We start from the raw sequence: 18,352 nt of genomic DNA, 5'->3' as shown, positions 1-18,352 counted from the left end.
GTTCTGTGTTGACAGCATGGAGCCTACTTGGGATACTCTCTCTCTCCCTCTCTCTCTGCCCCTCCCCTGCTTACATGTAGTCTATCTCTCTTTCTCTCAAAAATTAGTAAACTTTAAAAAAAATCTAACATTTATGTCATTAGACTTCCTGAATGAGAGGAGAAAGAAGGCAAAGGTAGAAAGGTGCTCAGAGAAATAATAGATGAAAATTATCAAAATTTGGCAAAAGACTTAAACCTATAGAATCAAGAAATTAAACCATCAACCTAAAAATAAAAATTAGCGGGTCACAGGGTGCCTCAGTCAGATAAGCGTCTTGATCTCAGCTCAGGTCATGATCTCATGGTCGGTGGGACTGAGCCCCACATTTGGTTCTTCGCTGATAGCATGGAGCTTGCTTGGGATTCTCTCTCTCTCCCTCTCTTTCTGCCCCTCTTCTGCTCTCTCTCTCTCTCTCTACATATAAATAAATAAACTTTAAAAAAGACAAATTAGCCAGTTATTTTATTAGCAAAATGAGTTTATTTGAGAATAGCTGAGAAAGCGCAATTTGAGAAAATCAAACTATGGGGAAAACATAGAGGAGTCTGAAGAGACAAAGGGAAAGTCAACTTTTATTAGGTTTTAAGAGGAAATTGAGAAGAGTTGTTTTGAACAAAAATTCACCGAAAAGAACATGAGTCCTGGTGATTTCTTATCGGCTGTAAGTGGCGGTTAGTGCAGTGTTTCTGGGACAGGGAGGGATCTTCCTTCTTCCTGCTGGCTATTAGACTGCGACAAATGTGTATGCGTGAGAATTGCCCCTTCAGGGCTCCCCAGCTTCATGATAAATGAGGTTTCCTTTACCTATTTTCACATTTCTCCCTTTTGATCAAGATCTGTCCTTGAAAGTTTCACTGATCAAGAATCAGGTTTTCCACAGTTGGTGATTTTTGTCCCTCGGTGCCAGGAGGGACATTTCCTGTTGGAAAGAAACATGTCCCATGTTGGAGAGAAAGTGCACAAAATGGAAAGTGTTGAGGCTACATTTGAGTAACAGGGAAGGGTAGGCAGGAGAATTCCCAGGCATCTCCCCACTAAGGTCTATATCTTTTCGAGGAGGTTACCATTGGAGATCATCTCAAAGCACAGTTGCCGTTTCGCTTTGTTGATAGTGTCCTTTGATGCACAAAATTTTTATTTTTGATAAAGTTCAATTTATCTACTTTTTATGCTACCACTCGTGGTTTTAGAGTCTTATCTAAGAAACCACTGCCTGACACAGTCACGAATACTTACTCCCATGCTTTCTCTTAAGAGTTTTATATTGTAGCTTTCACATTTTGTTTTAGGATCCATTTTGAGTTAATTTTGTATATGGTATAAGATAGGAGTCTAACTTCATTCTTTTTCATGCTGTCTATCTGGTTGTCCCAGCACCATACGTTGTAAAGACTATTCTTTCCCCCAGTGTAGTTTCTTGACACTCTTGTTGAAAATCAATTGACCGTGAATATTAAATTTATTTTTTTTTAATTTTTTTTAAGGTTTATTCATTTTTCAGAGACAGAGAGATAGAGCGTGAGCGGGGGAGGGGCAGAGAGAGAGGGAGACACAGAATCCGAAACAGGCTCCAGGCTCTGAGCTGTCAGCACAGAGCCGATGCAGGGCCCGAACTCACAGACGGCGAGATCACGACCTGAGCTGAAGTCGGACACTTAACCGACTGAGCCACCCAGGCGCCCCCACCGTAAATATTAGGTTTTATTTCTGGATTCTTGATTCTGTTCCACTGAGCTATAAGTCTATTCTTTTTTTTTAATGTTTATTCATTTCTGAGAAATAGAGACAGAGCATGAGTGGGGAAGAGGCAGAGAGAGGGAGACACAGAACCTGAAACAGGCTCTAGGCTGTCAGCAGCTGTCAGCACAGCGCCCAACGCGGGGTTGGAACTCATGAACTGCGAGATCCTGACCTGAGCCGAAGTCAGACGCTCAACCGACTGAGCCACCCAGGCGCCCGTCTATAAGTCTATTCTTTTTTTTTTTTTTAATGTTTTTTTTCAACGTTTATTTATTTTTTGGGACAGAGAGAGACAGAGCATGAACGGGGGAAGGGCAGAGAGAGAGGGAGACACAGAATCGGAAACAGGCTCCAGGCTCTGAGCCATCAGCCCAGAGCCTGACGCGGGGCTCGAACTCACGCACCGCGAGATCGTGACCTGGCTGAAGTCGGAGGCTTAACCGACTGCGCCACCCAGGCGCCCCTATAAGTCTATTCTTAAATCAGTATTATGCTGTCTTATTTACTCTAGCTTTGTAATAAGTTTTCAAATCAGGAAACATGAGTCTTCCAACTTTTTTCTTCTTTTCTGAGATTGTTGACTATTCTGGATCTGTTGCATTTCTATATGAGTTTTAGGATCAGTTTTTCAATTTCTGTAAGCAGGGCAATTGGCATTTGAATAGTGATCGGATTGAATCTGTAGATCAGTTTGAGTGGTATTGCCATTTAACAGTTTTAAGTCTTCTGATTCATGAACGTGGAATATCTTATCATTTATTTATGTCTTTAACATCTTTCAACAGTGGTTTTTAGTTTTTAGCAAAAGCTTTGTACTTCTTTTTATAAGTTTATTTCTAAATATTTTATTATATTGATGTTATTATAAATAGAATTGTTTTCTTAGTTTTATTTTTGGATTGTTCATTGCTAGTATGTAGAAACACAGTTGATTTTTGTGTATGGATCTTGTGTCCCGAAACCCTGTTGAACTCATTTATTGCTTTTAATAGAGTTTTGTGGATTCTTTAGGAGTTTCCATGTAACAATCTGGAAATAGAGATCACTATACTTCTTCCTTTCTAATCAAGATGTCTTTTATAAGGAAAAAAAAAAAAACCTCATAGAAAAAGATCAGACTTGTGATTACCAGAGGCAGAGGGTGAGAAGAGAAGGAAATAGAAGAAGTTGGTCAAAACATGTAATTTCCAGTGATAAGATAAATGAGTACCAGGCATGTAATGTACGACATGATGACGACAGCTAACACTGCTGTGATATATAGAAAAGCTGTTAAAAGAATAAATTCTAAGAGTTCTCATTATGAGGAGATTTTTTTTTCATTTTTCTTCTTTTTTTTTCCCTTTTATTGTATCTATCTGAGAAGATAGATTTTAGATGAACCTACTGTAGTAATTATTTCACAACATATGTAAATCAGACTATCATGCTGTATGCCTTAAACTAATACAGTGATGTATGTCAATTACTTTTCAATAAAAATGGGTTGGGGGGGAATAAGCCTTTTTTTTCTTTTTCCTGTCTAATTATCCTGGCTAGAACCTTCATTACAATGTTGGAAAAAAATAGAGTAGACATTCTCATCGTGTCCCTGATCTTAGGGAGAAATCAGTCAGTTCTTCAACATTACAATGTTAGCCGTGGTCTATTCATAGAAGTCTTTCATTAAGTTGAGGATACACTCTTATATTCCTAGTTCATTGATTGTTTATATCACGAAGGATGTTAGATATCGTCGAAGACTTTTTCTGCATCTGTTGAGACTACCACGCCATTTTCTGTTTTATGCTGTCAATTTGAATTATGATACAGATTCATTTTCATATGTTGAGCCAACCTTGCAGTCCTGAGATAAATCCTACTTAATCATGATGTATAATCATTTTTATGTTGTTGGATTCAAGTTTGCTAGTATTTTGTTGAGGATTTTTGCATATATATTCATAAAGGATATTGGTGTGGAGTTCTCTTTGCTTATGATGTCTTTTGGTGTCAGGTAATACCGACATCACAAAAGGAGTTGAGAGGTATTACCTCTTCGTTTGGGGAGAAAATTTGTCAAGTATTAGTGTTAGCTTTTGTTTATACATCTGGTAGTTTTGCTGGTGAAACCATCTTTACTAACTGAATTGCTCTACTTGTTAGAGTTCTATTCAGATTTTGTATATCCTTTTGGATCAGTTTTAGTAGTTTGTGTCTTTCTGGGAGTTTTCCTTTCACTTAGATGATCTAATTCATCATCATACTTTTGTTCTTGGACTTCATTCGTATTCCTTTTTATTCCTATAAACTCAATAGTAATGACCCTTCTTTCATTTCCGAAATTAATATTTGACTCTTTTCTCTTTTTTTCTTGCTCAGTATAGCTAAAAAGGTCGTCAACTTTGTTTTTCTTTTATTTATTTATTTTTGTCGTTCTTTTTTGTTAGAGAAAGAGGGAGCACGAGCAGGGGAGTGGGGCAGAGAAAGGGAGAAAGAGAGAATCTTAAGCAGGCTCCACGCCGAGCCTGGAGCCCGAGACAGGGCTTGATCCCATCACCTTGGGATCATGACCTGAGTCAAAATCAAGTCGGTGGCTCAACTGACTGAGCCACCCAGATGCCCCTGTTGTGACCTGGGTGGCTCAGTCAGTTAAGCGTCTGACTTGATTTTGGCTCGGGTCATGATCCCACAGTTCGTTAGTTCGAGCCCCACGTTGGGCTCTGTGTTGATGGTGTGGGTCCTGCTTGGGATTCTGTCTCTCTGCCCCTCCCCCACGTGTGTGTGTGTGTGTGTGTGTGTGTGTGCGCGCGCGCGCGCGCGCGCATGCACGCGCTCTCTCTCTCTCTCTCTCAAAATAAACGTTAAAAATATTTTTTAAAGACAAGAAAAACAGCCTTTGTTTCATTGACTTTCTTCATTGTCCTTCTATTCTCTCTCTCGTTTTTTTAGTAGGCTCCAACCCGATGTGGAGCTTGAACTCACAACACTGAGATGGTAAGTCACATGCTCTACCGACTGAGCCATCCAGACACCTCGATCTTTCTATTCTCTATTTATTTATACTCGTTTATTATGTCTTTCCATGTGCCTACTTTGAATTTAGTTTGCTGTTTTCAGGTTTCTTAAAATAGAACATTAGCTTATTGATTTAAGATCTTGTAAAAAAAAATTGTATTGTGATAAGAACACATAACATTGCATTTACTATCTTAACCATTTTTTTTATTTTTTATTTTTATTTAAAAAAAATTTTTTTTCAACGTTTATTTATTTTTGGGACAGAGAGAGACAGAGCATGAACGGGGGAGGGGCAGAGAGAGAGGGAGACACAGAATCGGAAACAGGCTCCAGGCTCTGAGCCATCAGCCCAGAGCCCGACGCGGGGCTCGAACTCACGGACCGCGAGATCGTGACCTGGCTGAAGTCGGACGCTTAACCGACTGCGCCACCCAGGCGCCCCTATCTTAACCATTTTTAAGTCTACGGTTCAGTAATGTTATGTATATTTACAGGTTGTGCAACAGATCTCCAGAACTTTTACATCTTGCAACACTGAAACTCTATACCTACTAAACACTAATAAACCCTTCACCTTTCCCCAGGCCCTGTCAATCACCCTTATACTTTCTGCTTCTGTAATTTTTAACTATTTTAGATACTTAGGATGAGTGAAATCATACAGTATTTGTCCTTTTGCAACTGGCTTATTTCACTTAGCCTAATCTAGAGTTTCATCCATGCTGTGGCATGTGACAGGATTTCCATATTTTTAAAAACTGCCTAAGATTCCATTGTGTGTACCACATTTTCTTCATCCATTCATTTGTTGGTGGACATTTTGGTTGCTTCTCCCTATTGACTATTGTGAATAAGGCTGTGGTGAATACAAGTGTGCAGATCCCTTGTTGAAACTCTGTGTTAGATTCTTTCGAGTATATACTCAGAAGTTGGACTGCTGGATGTTATGGCAGTTCTATTTTTAATTTTCTGAGGAATTTCCATACTGTTTTCCATGTGGCCACATCACTTTATAGTCCTATCAACAGTGCACAAGTGTTCTAATTTCTTCACATCCTTACCAACATTTTTTGTTTTCTATTCTTGTGATAGTGGCCATTCTGATGGATAAGAGGTAATATCTCAATGTAGTTTTGATACGTATTTTTCTAATTATCAATGACATTGAGCATCTTTTCATATGATTATTAACAATTTGTATGTCTTCTTTGGAGAAATGTCTACTCAAGTCCTTTGTCCATTTTTTTAATCTGGCTATTTGTTTTTGTTGTTGTATTTTAATTGTAGAGTTCCTTCCATATTTTGGATATTAATCCCTTATCACATATGACAATGTTTTCTCCTCTGTTTTATATTCTATATCTATATTCCATTCTCAATGAACACCCTTAGCCTACAGGGTGTGATCTTGAAATATCATTTTCCATTAAAGGAAGCCAAAGCTTCTTGAAGAAATTGTTAATTCCAGGACTTGGGCAAGAAATATACAAACAAGCATAGTGTATCTTCTCATAGTGAGTAGGCTATCAGAGAGTACTGGAGTATTATCAAAAAGACACAAATGCAACTTGAAGAAGCTTCTACGTGCCAAAGGTGGACAGGGTGAACAGCAGTAAGGATAAAAAGAGTAAAATATTTTTTTTTCAAATTTTTTTTCAACGTTTATTTATTTTTGGGACAGAGAGAGACAGAGCATGAACGGGGGAGGGGCAGAGAGAGAGGGAGACACAGAATCTGAAACAGGCTCCAGGCTCTGAGCCATCAGCCCAGAGCCCGACGCGGAGCTCGAACTCACGGACCGCGAGATCGTGACCTGATCTGAAGTCGGACGCTTAACCGACTGCGCCACCCAGGCGCCCCTAATTTTTTTTTTTTAATGTTTATTTATTTTGGGGACAGAGAGAGACAGAGCATGAATGAGGGAGGGGCAGAGAGAGAGGGAGACACAGAATCGGAAACAGGCTCCAGGCTCTGAGCCATCAGCCCAGAGCCCGATGCGGGGCTCGAACTCACAGACCGCGAGATCGTGACCTGGCTGAAGTCGGACGCTTAACCGACTGCGCCACCCAGGCGCCCCAAGAGTAAAATATTTTAAATGATCCATGAATAAGAAAATTTATCTCTCTGAAAAAAATTCACTAACTAAAGAAAAACAATGAAAACCATAGTTTATATTTTTAAATATGTCAGCATGGTTTCTCGGATTCAAAAGTAATTACTGTCACCCTAGTAGAAAGTGCAAGTTAAATATATGAGTTTGTAAAAATGTTTTAAGAATTTGGCTACCTCTGAAGGATGATAGGGAATTAACTCATTTTTTTAACTGTTTTTTTTTTTTTAAAGGAAAAAAAATCAAACATTTCTCCTGATTTCCTGTAGAAGCTATACTGGATATGCTGAGTGCACCTACATAAGTATTTTAAGAAGTCACTACATCCTTTGTATTGCCTATAAATTGCCATTTGGAGTTATGGGTTTCATCATATTTGAAATGATCAGGTTTGAAATTTGGGGTCATTATTACCTGATAATGGGAAACACTATCAGGATAAAGACCCGGTTTCTTCAACAAATACAATGCACAAATAAAATATGATGATACAGGGGGAACTTCAGATTAAAAGTTACATTCAGATTAAAAATAACATTTTTTAAAGATATTATTTTTAGGGGTGCCTGGGTGGCTGTCGGTTAAGCGTCCAACTTAGACTCAGGTCATGATCTCAGGGTTCTTGAGTTCAATTCCCAAATCAGGCTCTGTGCTGACAGCTCAGAGCCTGGAGCCTGCCTCAGATTGTGTCTCCCTTTCTCTCTGCCCCTCCCTAGTTCTCTCTCTCTCTCTCTCTCTCTCTTTCTCTCTCAAAAATCAATAAAGATTTTAAAAATGATATTATTTTTAAGTAATCTCTACACCCAGTGTGGGGCTTGAAGTTACAACCTCAAGATCAAGAGTTGCATACTCTACTGACTAAGCTAGGTAGCCACCCCTTAAATATCATATTTAAAAAAAAAAAAACAGGACTAAACTTTCTTTGTTTAAGGATACACAATGGGTTAGGAAAACTATAGCACCAGGAAATGATTTTTATATTACCTGAATAAGCATCTGTCTTCCTGCTAGAGGGACGGGGCATGTGGTAGGATACCGTGTGGCTGGTCAACTTTTATCCCTTGACGGGTGTGATAATTACAAGTTTAGCCTTATGATTATTTTTTTTAGACTTTACATATATTTTATATGGTTTACGTGCCTGTGCTAGAATCTAAAATAAAAACTAGGGGCACCTGGGTGGCTCAGTCAGTTAAGCATCCAACTCTTGATATCGGCTCAGGTCGTGATCTCACAGTTCTGAATGCGGAGCCTCCCTGGGATTCTCTCTCTCCCTCTGTCTCTGCCCCTTCCCTGCTGGCATGCATGCTCAATCTCTCTCTCTCTCAAAATAAATAAATAATAAAATAAAATAATTTATTTTTTTAAATAAAATAATTTAAATTACATTTAAATTAAAAAATAAATCAAGATGGTGATTAATTTGGAAGGCAGGGGCTTAAAGAGGACACAAAGACTCTGAGACCATGGTGGCATTCGCTTTTTGGGTCCAAGTGGTGGTTGCATAGGTGCGTGTAAAAATGTGCCAAGATAAACATCCACGACTTGCTCACTCTTCTGTATATTCGTTTTACTTCACTAATAAAAGTTATTTTAAAATATAGAAGGAAAAAAGCACAAGAGTCTCCCTTAGCCACTACTTAATTTGCCCTCCATTTTTTTTATTTTAGGAAATGTTGCCTTTTGGTCTCATCTGTGTCATGGGAGAAATACATAATTTCATACTCGATTTAGAAGGCGTCCAGATGTTGTTCCATTATTTAGTTGGCGCTGTGTGGAAGTGTTGCTTAAAGAAAGACTTCCAGTGCCAGAAATTTCTCCGCAATATATCACGTTAAACACCAATGATTTGTGTTTTAAATTTTGCCTAGTGCTTTTCGTAGTATTGGAATTCTCATTGTAAACCATAACAGCTATCTGCAGGGAATCTAGGCCTTTCCTGTTTCCCATTTCCTTCATTGGGGGAGATAACATCACAGTATATATGGAGAGGACCCGGTTATTTCCAAATCCATAGATTCATCGGGGCTGGGAAATGTCAAATCGGCACCTGAATAAATAAAACACAAGCCCATTAGTGCAAGCTTATGTGACCTGTCAGCATCATTAGGCTTTGCCGAGCACAGGAAGCCAGCTGGTATAAGGCCTTTAATAATGATGGCATCTCTCAAGAGAGCCTAACAAATCCAGGCTTTGCTTTTTGAATAAGCATTCTGATGTTTACTTTCCAGGCGAGGGTCTCACTTCGTTTTTAGGTTGCTGTAATTCAAACCCTGCCTTCGTAGGAGTCTTCTCGCCCTGCTGTGAATGGAAGCACCCAACTAGATTCCGCAGTATTGCACAGACCTTACTAACCCACAAGGTGACCCAGCAGTCAGACGCTTCACCAGGCTTTACATCCCCGACTTCGGTATTCTTAAGGCAATCTCTGCAAGGACCCTTTTGTTTGAGAGGGTAAACTTGATAGCTTTACGATACAAGCTTACATGGTGAATATTAATGTTTTTTTGTTTGTTAAATTTTTTTTAAAACGTGTATTTATTTTTGAGACAGAGAGAGACAGAGCATGAACAGGGGAGGGTCAGAGAGAGAGGGAGACACAGAATCTGAAGCAGGCTCCAGGCTCTGAGCTGTCAGCACAGAGCCTGACGCGGGGCTCGAACTCATGGACCATGAGATCATGACCTGAGCCGAAGTCGGACGCTCAACTGACCGAGCCACCCAGACGCCCCTGAATATTAATGTTTAAGGGTGCAAAGTTTAGGAGCATGGACCTGGACCCAGACTGTCCAGATTCAAACTCTTTGCCACCTACTAGTTGCGTAACCTTGGGCAAAGTTACAAAAACTTTCTGGCCTCAGTTTACTCATCTGTGAATGAGGATCGTGATGCCTGTCACCTAGGGTTCAGGTGAGAATTAGATAGTATGAATATGTGTATATTCATATGTCTATAAATAGTTCATAGAACAGTGCATATAATAAGCACTCCAAGTGTCCGAAATATTATTGTGTGGGCTTGCACAAGTAACTTAACCTCTCTGTACTTTTTTATCTATTAAATGGAAATAATGAAAATAGTACTTACTTTATAGGGTTGTAATAAGTATTCAATTGGTTAATTCATATACAGTATGTAGTAAATTGCCTACCAACATCGTAAGCACTCAGTAAATGTTAGCTATTATTATGCAATCTCTCCTCTTTTTTTTTTTTTTTTTACCTATAGAAATGCAAATAGGAGGCTGAGCTGAATATAATTTATGCAACAGGGCACCTGGGTGGCTCAGTTGTTAATTAAGCATTTGACTTCCGCTCAGGTCAGGATCTCAGGTTTGTGAGTTTGAGTCCCACATTGGGTGAGCCCTGCTTCTCTCTCTCTCTCTCTCTCTCTGTGCTCTCCGCCGCTCACACGATTCTTTCTCTCTCTCTCTGCTCCTCACTCACTTGTGCCCTCTCTCAAAAAAAAAAAAATTATGCAACATGTTTACCAATTTTCAGGAAAACATTATTGATTCTTTAATATAACTAACATAATCCATGTTTTACATTACAAATCTATTTCTACAATAATATTCATAAAATAACAGAAAAATAAAATTTCCATAGTCTCACTATGCAATTATATGTATTTTACATACTTTACATTTTTCTTTTTTCTTTCCACTCTCTTCTCTACCCTACACAAAATCATAATTTTAACGCTGGGCCCTCGAATTCCTTTTAAAGAACTGTCTTTCTTTTTTTTTTGGTTTTTTTGTTTGTTTGTTTTTTTAACAACTGTCTTTCTTTAGCAAAATCCCTTAGCAATGTCATTTGGGTGGAAATGAGACTGTCAGGGCAATTAGAATAGCCAAGTACACAGAAAGGAATCTAAAGTACCCAGCAATAAGGCTGAGGAGCAAATCTGAAGTACAGAGCAGGCAAAGTAAAGAGAAAAGCAGAAGGGGGGGGGGGCTGAGGAACAGAGTGAAAGGGATGAGGCTCTTTAAAGAATAAGAAGGCGTGTTTATTATAACTTTCATCATTTGTGACATAGACACCATCTCTCCTCCCAAACTGAGTAGTCTGTTATCACCAACCAAAGCTTTCTAGAAGTGTGCGTGTGTGTGGGTGTGTGTGCGTGTGTGCATGCGCGTGCGCGCCTTGGAAGCTGAGTTCCACGACTGGACCAGTGTGGTGTGGAAGAGAGACATCATGCGTGTGGCCGAGGTAGACGAATTGCTCACAAGTATCCTTCATTTACGTTCTTTAGTTCTTTAGTAATGGAACTCCTAAGTTTTAGGTGAGGACAGGGCTACTTAGCTCAGGTCTACGTATCCTGTTCTCTTGCAGCCAGTTGTGTCCACACGGAAAGTTCTAGCCACTGAGATGGGAGAGGAATGGCAGGTGCTACTTCCTAGCCAGATGAGAAAGCCTCCGACACACCGTGGAAAAGACTGTGTATCAATGCAAGGCCCTGGGCTTTGACCCAGATGGAATGATTCAATTAGACTTTCGTCTGTTTCCCTTGAAGAGGGGCCCAGCATGTCCTGCACCGGCAAGAAACGGGCTGTCCATGTGAACCAGACTTTAAGGGTCTGTGCCAGACTGTCTGGGTATCTACTTCAGTATAAAACTAGGGGATGGAGAGAGAGTTCGTCCCAGAGGTCTGCACTAAAAGTCACTCTACTGCTAAGGCCAGGAGCCTTCACAATTGTCCCTGCAAGAATTAATCAATGCTATGGAGCACTGTTGGCTGGCGTTTACAATTCGTTTCTTTTCCAAACAAGGATTTTATTGCAGTTGTCCTTGACCTAGTCTACCATTTCAATGTGCATCTTTAGGAGGGTATACAAGCCTGTGTTCTTTGTGTTATTAGCGTTGGGGAAGGCAGCCTCGTACGTGCAGTCTTTCTTGGGGCCCCCCCCCCCCCCTTCTGTTGCATAGGAACAGGCCTTGGGCCTCGAACACCAAGAGATAAAGAGCCCACATGGTCTGGGCAGGCTTATCACCCTGTGTGAGAATATCTTCTCTTGTTTCAGATTCAATAAGTACTCTTTTGTCTCTGCTTAAAGCTTGTGTGTCAAGTGGCTCCTGGCCAACCCCATCGTTATATCTGTCCTCCACGAGAAAGGAACAGAGTTTTGCTCAACTGCAGCACAGGAGGGGTGAGCATAGCCCAACTGCCCTGTGTCACTGCCGGGAGAGAGCTGCTGGCACGCTATTGAACCTAATCTTGCTCTGTCCCCCTTCTATGTAAGTAAAGCATTGTTTTCTTCGGTGCTGTCGTCCGTGGCCGCTCTGATACCAAAATGCAATAGGCGGAAGTGTTTGGACCTTCTATTCCCGGTGGTTGGCATGGCGATGACCCTTGCTGTCCTCCATGGAGCTGGAGCCCTTCCCTGGGATCTGTCACTGGTACGTGGTTCTCTGGTCCACAGAAGGTCATCAGATCATGAGAAGCCACCTGCAGACTTGAGGGAGGAGAACGCATAGCAGCTTGAGATCCTAGCCATTAACCAGAGCGAGCCTTTTACGATGTCTCATCTGAAGAGGTGTGAGTGTGTATGCTGCGTGGGAAGGCAGGAGTGCATTGACACTTAGGCATCCAGAAAGGTCGACAGTGACAGAGTGCCATTTGTCCCATCACTCTGTCAGTGTCCATATTCCCCTTCTCCCATAGTAGTAGCTCTAACTGGGCCCATGGCAGCAAGCTAAAGCTACGTTGCTGCCCATGGCAGCAAGCTAAAGCAAGCTAAAGCTCATGGGAGATGAGCAGGATGGATGCGTGCCCTTCCAGACCATTTTTCCAAACCAGTTGGACATGCACTGCCCTAGCTCGGTTTGCCCCCTTTCCAGGAATGCTTGGCAGATGACGAAAACTGAAAGCGCTGCCCAGACCTCAGCCTTGTATCTCTAGACAAGTGTGCATTTCTTGTTGTTTTTTTTTAATTAAAAAAAAAATTTTTTTTAACGTTTTATTTATTTTTGAGACAGAGAGAGACAGAGCATGAACGGGGGAGGGGCAGAGAGAGAGGGAGACACAGAATCGGAAGCAGGCTCCAGGCTCTGAGCCGTCAGCCCAGAGCCCCACGCGGGGCTTGAACTCACGGACCGCGAGATCGTGACCTGAGCTGAAGTCGGACGCTCAACCGACTGAGCCACCCAGGCGCCCCGACAAGTGTGCATTTCTAACTCCCTGTGGTGAAGGACAGTCTCTTGTAGCCTGGGTCTTTTGAAAAATTGTATAAAATTAAATCTCTAGAAAACATGAAGTGAAAAACAAAGACAGGCCCCAATACTTTCTTACTATTCTTTACTAATAAAAGTATATTTCAAAAAGTGCAATAATCACAAATGACACAAAAATTGTAAAAACCTGGCATATTAAAGTTAACAAAAGATATGCAAGGCCTCTTCACTGAAGAAAAGAAAAGGAATATCTCTCTGCGATATTAAAGAAAACTTAATTGGATGGGCACCTGAGTGGCTCAGTTGGTTGAGTGACTGACTTCGGCTCAGGTCATGATCTCGCAGTTCGTGAGTTCGAGCCCTGCGTCGGGCTCTGTGCTGACAGCTCGGAGCCTGGATCCTGCTTCGGATTCTGTGTCTCCCTCTCTCTCTGCCCCTCCTCCACTCGTGCTCTCTCTCTCTCTCTCTCTCTCTCTCTCTCAAAAATAAATAAACATCAAAAAATTAAAAAAAAAAAAAAAAGAAGAAGACCTAAGTGGAGCAATATGGTATGTCCATGGATCAGAAATGTCAGTATTGTTAATCCTCTCCAGATTGATTTATAGAATCAGCATAATCCTCATCTCTCCCTCTGCAGGTGATTTGACCAGCAATTGGCAAGTCAATCAAAAAAATTTGTGATGAAAATTCCTACAGACCTCGAAGAGCACAAATGGTTTTTAAAAAGAAGAAAGTTGGTGTAACACTATCTGATTTCATGACTTACTACACAGTTATAATAATTAAGACACAAAAAATAAGGGTTTGGTAAAAGGAGAGACGTAAGGCTCCCTGAAACAGTAAAATAACTCCAGGAATAGACCCACTTATATTTGGTAAATTCTTTTTCCCCAAACGTGCCAAAGGAATTCAGTGGGCAAAGAGAAGTCTTCTCTATAAATCCACATTTTGTATGGGGTACAGAATTGTCGAATCACTGTTGGATGCCTGAAACCATTACTAATATAACATTCAACGTTTATTTATTTTTGGGACAGAGAGAGACAGAGCATGAACGGGGGAGGGGCAGAGAGAGAGGGAGACACAGAATCCGAAACAGGCTCCAGGCTCCGAGCCATCAGCCCAGAGCCCGACGCGGGGCTCGAACTCACGGACCGCGAGATCGTGACCTGGCTGAAGTCGGACGCTTAACCGACTGTGCCACCCAGGCGCCCCTACTAATATAACATTCAGTGTCAACTACGATAAAAGGAAGAACTCTTACAACTCAATAACAAAAAGATAAATAACTCCATTTTTTAAAAAAAGGCTTGAATAGATATGCAAATGGTTGCAAAATACATGAAAATATGCTCAACATAACCAGTCATCAGGGAAATGCAAAGTAAAACCGCAGTGAAATACATCTGCAGACTCATTAGAATGGTTAAAAATTAAAAAGATTAACAATCCCAGGGTGCCTGGCTGGCTCAGTCAGTGGAGCATGTGACTCTTGATCTAGAGGTTGTGAGCTCAGCCCCAAGTTGGCGGTAGCGATTATTTACGTAAGGAAATGTATTTTTTTTAACAATTAACAATTCCAAGTGTTGGCAACGATGTCGGCAACTGAAACTCTCGCACACTGCTGGTGAGAGTATAAAATGGTACAACAACTTTAATAAATACACACCTACTATATACAATGCACCTGCAAGAGTGTGAAGGTAGCTATAGACAACACTTAAACTGTATTTACAAAAGCAGAAGGAAGCTGGAGGTCTACAGCATCTTTTTGTGCCAGAGAGGAAGGAAGTGCCCAAAGAATGAAGAAAACTATCTCATGGACCCAATCTGGGACAATCTGAGTATAAAATAATGATTAAGTTACAGATTAATGCACTGAATAGGAATCATGAGTCAGACATACATACACAAGAAAGGAGAAAACTCTCATTTGTAATAGAAAGTCAACTAATAAATGCAGAAGAAATAATGGAATTAGGAAATCAACATTTAGCAGCCGCAATAGGAGTAACCGGAAGAAGCAAAGAATCACTAATGGACGCTTGAACTAGTGGGGTAAACTTTGATGAAGAACAGGAAATTGACACAAAATACCAAGTACAAAGCGTTCATTAACTTTACAATGGAGAAACACAGCAGGCACAATTTTAACCTAGTGATAAATTTTAGAAATGTGTGTCTCCTATATATCAGAAAACAACGGAGTCGCTTCAGTGCTTTTCCTGAAAATATTATATAACCTGAATGTAATCAAGAGGAAATATCAGACAAACCAAAACCAAGAAACATTCTACAAAGTAAGCTGCCCACACACTTTTCAAAATTGTCACAGTCAGAAAATCCAAGTGAAGCCTGAGCAGTGGTCCCAGATGGAAAGCAACTAAATAAAACAACCGAATGCAACATGTGATCTTGGACTGAATCCTAAATCTGTACGGGACATTTTTGGGGCAGTCAGTGAAATGCGAATGGGATCTGGGGGTTAGAAGTTAGTATTGTCTCAATGTTAATTTCCTGACTTAACGGCAGCTCTGTGGTTATGCAGGAGGCTGTCCTTGCTTTTAGGAAACATTAACAGGTAATGGCTTCCTACCTGTAATTTGTTCTCTAATGACTCAGAAGAAAAGATCATGAAAGTGTTGTTCTAGTTATTATAGGTGAGTGGCAGAGAACAATCAGTTATTATGTTCATGGATTCTGTGGGTCAGGAATTCAGACAGCACACGGCATTGGGGGGCTTGTCTATGCCCCGTGATGTCTGTCTGTGACCTCAGCTGGGAGATTGGAAGGCTGGAGCTAAATCATCACTCCCTTGTCTGGTGGTTGACATTGGCTGTCAGCCAAGCTGATGCTGATTGCTGTTGACTGGAAAATCTATATGTGGCCTAGCCGTATGTTCTGGGCTTTCTCACAAAATGGCAGTTGGTTCCTAGGGTGTCTCAAGAGAGATAAGCAGGGAGAAGGTGTAGCCTTTTTATGACCTAATCTGAGAAGTCACATAAACTCGCTTATGCTGTATGCCATTGTTTACAGTAGTCACACATCCAAGGAGGTCAAGAACAGAGAACACAGACCGCACTTTTTGTTGAGTTCTGGAAGAGTGTGTGGAACAATGACATGTTGCTCTAGCCATTTCGTAAAGTATTACCTGCCGTGTCCGCACCTTGAAAGAGAGAAAGAGTGATAAGGCAAATGTGATAGAATGGTAACCATGGGGCAATCTGGGTAGGAGAATACAGGAGTGCCTTGTATGACTCTTATGCCTTTTCTGGGGTTATTACTGTTCTACAGCTAGAAAATAAATAATAACCATGTACTTCATTAAGCTAATAATGTTCAACGGTGAGATGAAAACCGCCTTGGCTAAGAAATAAAAGAATTATTAATACTTAAAACAATCAATAATCTATTAATAATTACTAGTTACTGAAATTTCAAAAATGTTTTAAATCCCACTGCCCATGACCTTCACCACATACCATGCATTCTCAACCTCCATAATGCAATATACTCTGTTCGGGAGGACGATCATACGTTTGAAGGTCACGGCAATGTCAAATCACTATAAAAGTTTCTAAATGCTCGCACTCAGTTTCAGGACCTCCCTCTTCATGACCACAAACACACAGTGTGTGGACCACACCTTGAGGAGCAGTACTCAAAGCTGTATTTCTGGTGTTTTATTGAAGTGTCTCAACCAGTATCTCAAAATTACCATTTTTTGAACACTTTATACTTCCTCATCCAGTTTGAAATGTCATGTCATCATAAACCAAGTTCTCATATAATTCTCCCTTTTCCAGGTCCAATATTTTATTCCATTGGCCCTCACTGGTACCACACTGTTTTGATTACTATCATGGTAAAAGATGTTTTACTCAGTACTCTTCATTACAGAATATTTGTAAAGCTCTCCCGTTATTCTCTCAGAACTTTTAGAATACTGTTTCCGGGGCACCTGGGTGGCCCAGTCGGTTGGGCGTCCGACTCTTGGCTTCAGCTCAGGTCATGATCTCACAGTTTGTAGGTTCAAGCCCCGCACGGGGCTCCGCACTGACAGTGCAGGGCCTGCTTTGAATTTTCTCTCCTTCTCTCTCTGACCATCCCCTGCTCGTGCTTGCTGTCTCGCTCTCTCTTTCTTTCCCTCTCTAAATAAACTAAAAAAAAATTTTTTTAGTAATTAAAATATCATTTCAAGTGAGAAGAGAATCACACTTATATATTTATTGGAATGCATCAAATAATTAATTGATTTAGAGAAAAATATCATTAAATGGTCCCTTCCAGGAACAGAATATGTCTCTTTATTTATATGTCTTTGGATATGTCCTTCAGAAAAGTTTCATAATTTTCTTCTAATAGGGCTATTGATTTCTTTTTATTTTTTTTAAGCTTATTTATTTATTTTGAGAGACAGAGAATCCCCAGCAGGCTCCGCACTGTCAGCACAGAGCCCAATGCAAGGCTTGAACTCACAAATCTGTGCTAAAATCAAGAGTCAGATGCTTAACCAGCTGAGCCACCCAGATGCCCCAATAGGGCTATTCATTTCTTATTAGATTTGTATTATTCCTGGATATTCAAGAAGGTGCTAACAAATTGCTGGCAGCATGAATGAATGTGTTCTCAAGGTTCTGCTCGAGGGGCACCTGGGGGGCTCAGTTGGTTAAGCATCTGGCTTCTGCTCAGGTCATGATCTCGCAGTTCTTGAGTTCGAGCCCCATGTCAGGTTCTCTGCTGTCAGCACAGAGCCTACTTTGAATCCTCTGTCTTCCTCTCTCAGTCCCTCCCCTGCTCGTTCTCTCTCTCTCTCTCTCTCTCTCTCTTGAAAACAAATAAACATAAAAGGAAAAAAAAAAATCCTGCTCGAGCCTGAATTGCTGAACTGTGACAGTGGTAGGATTCAGCCTGTTGGATGCAGGGTCCCCAGCAGGAAGGGGGCATGTGAGAGTTCAAAAGTCTGTCAGGATGTACTCATCCTGCGAAAGAAAGAGAGGTGTGTAAAGTTTGGGTCGGTGATGATCTCTCAGTCATCGGAGGAAAAGATCACATTAAATTGTCTAAAACCTAAAGAAAGAGAATGTAATGAATAAAAATGGAAACTCTGTTTATATACTAGACCTCTGGAAAAGATGATTCTAAAGTCGATATACGTAAATTAAGAAAGCAAGAGCCAGAACATTTTTGGAAAAACAAAACAAAGCAAAAAAGTAGTGAATATAGAATTGTCCTACTAAAAACACATGTTATTAAAACACAACAATTAAAATATTTTGATATTGGG

General features: G+C 40.6%; 1 long non-coding RNA gene across 2 annotated transcripts; it reads right to left on the bottom strand.

Moving 5' to 3' along the window:
- Positions 1-491: 491 nt before the first annotated feature.
- Positions 492-12,594, bottom strand: LOC121039844 (uncharacterized). 2 transcript variants are annotated; one of them, XR_005795025.1, is made up of 2 exons: positions 12,211-12,594; positions 492-961 (listed from the first exon to the last, which is right to left on the bottom strand). It is a non-coding gene; the product is annotated as an uncharacterized LOC121039844 (long non-coding RNA). The 2 variants fall into 2 exon arrangements; XR_005795024.1 differs by lacking the exon at positions 492-961 and adding an exon at positions 8,522-8,942.
- Positions 12,595-18,352: the final 5,758 nt, after the last annotated feature.

The sequence above is a fragment of the Herpailurus yagouaroundi genome, unplaced genomic scaffold (assembly GCF_014898765.1).
Source record: "Herpailurus yagouaroundi ecotype Mexico unplaced genomic scaffold, PumYag 181, whole genome shotgun sequence".
NCBI classification, from domain to species: Eukaryota; Metazoa; Chordata; class Mammalia; order Carnivora; family Felidae; genus Herpailurus; species Herpailurus yagouaroundi.
The sequence above is the reverse complement of the archived record's forward strand: the minus strand, read 5'-3'. Positions and strand labels throughout refer to the sequence as shown.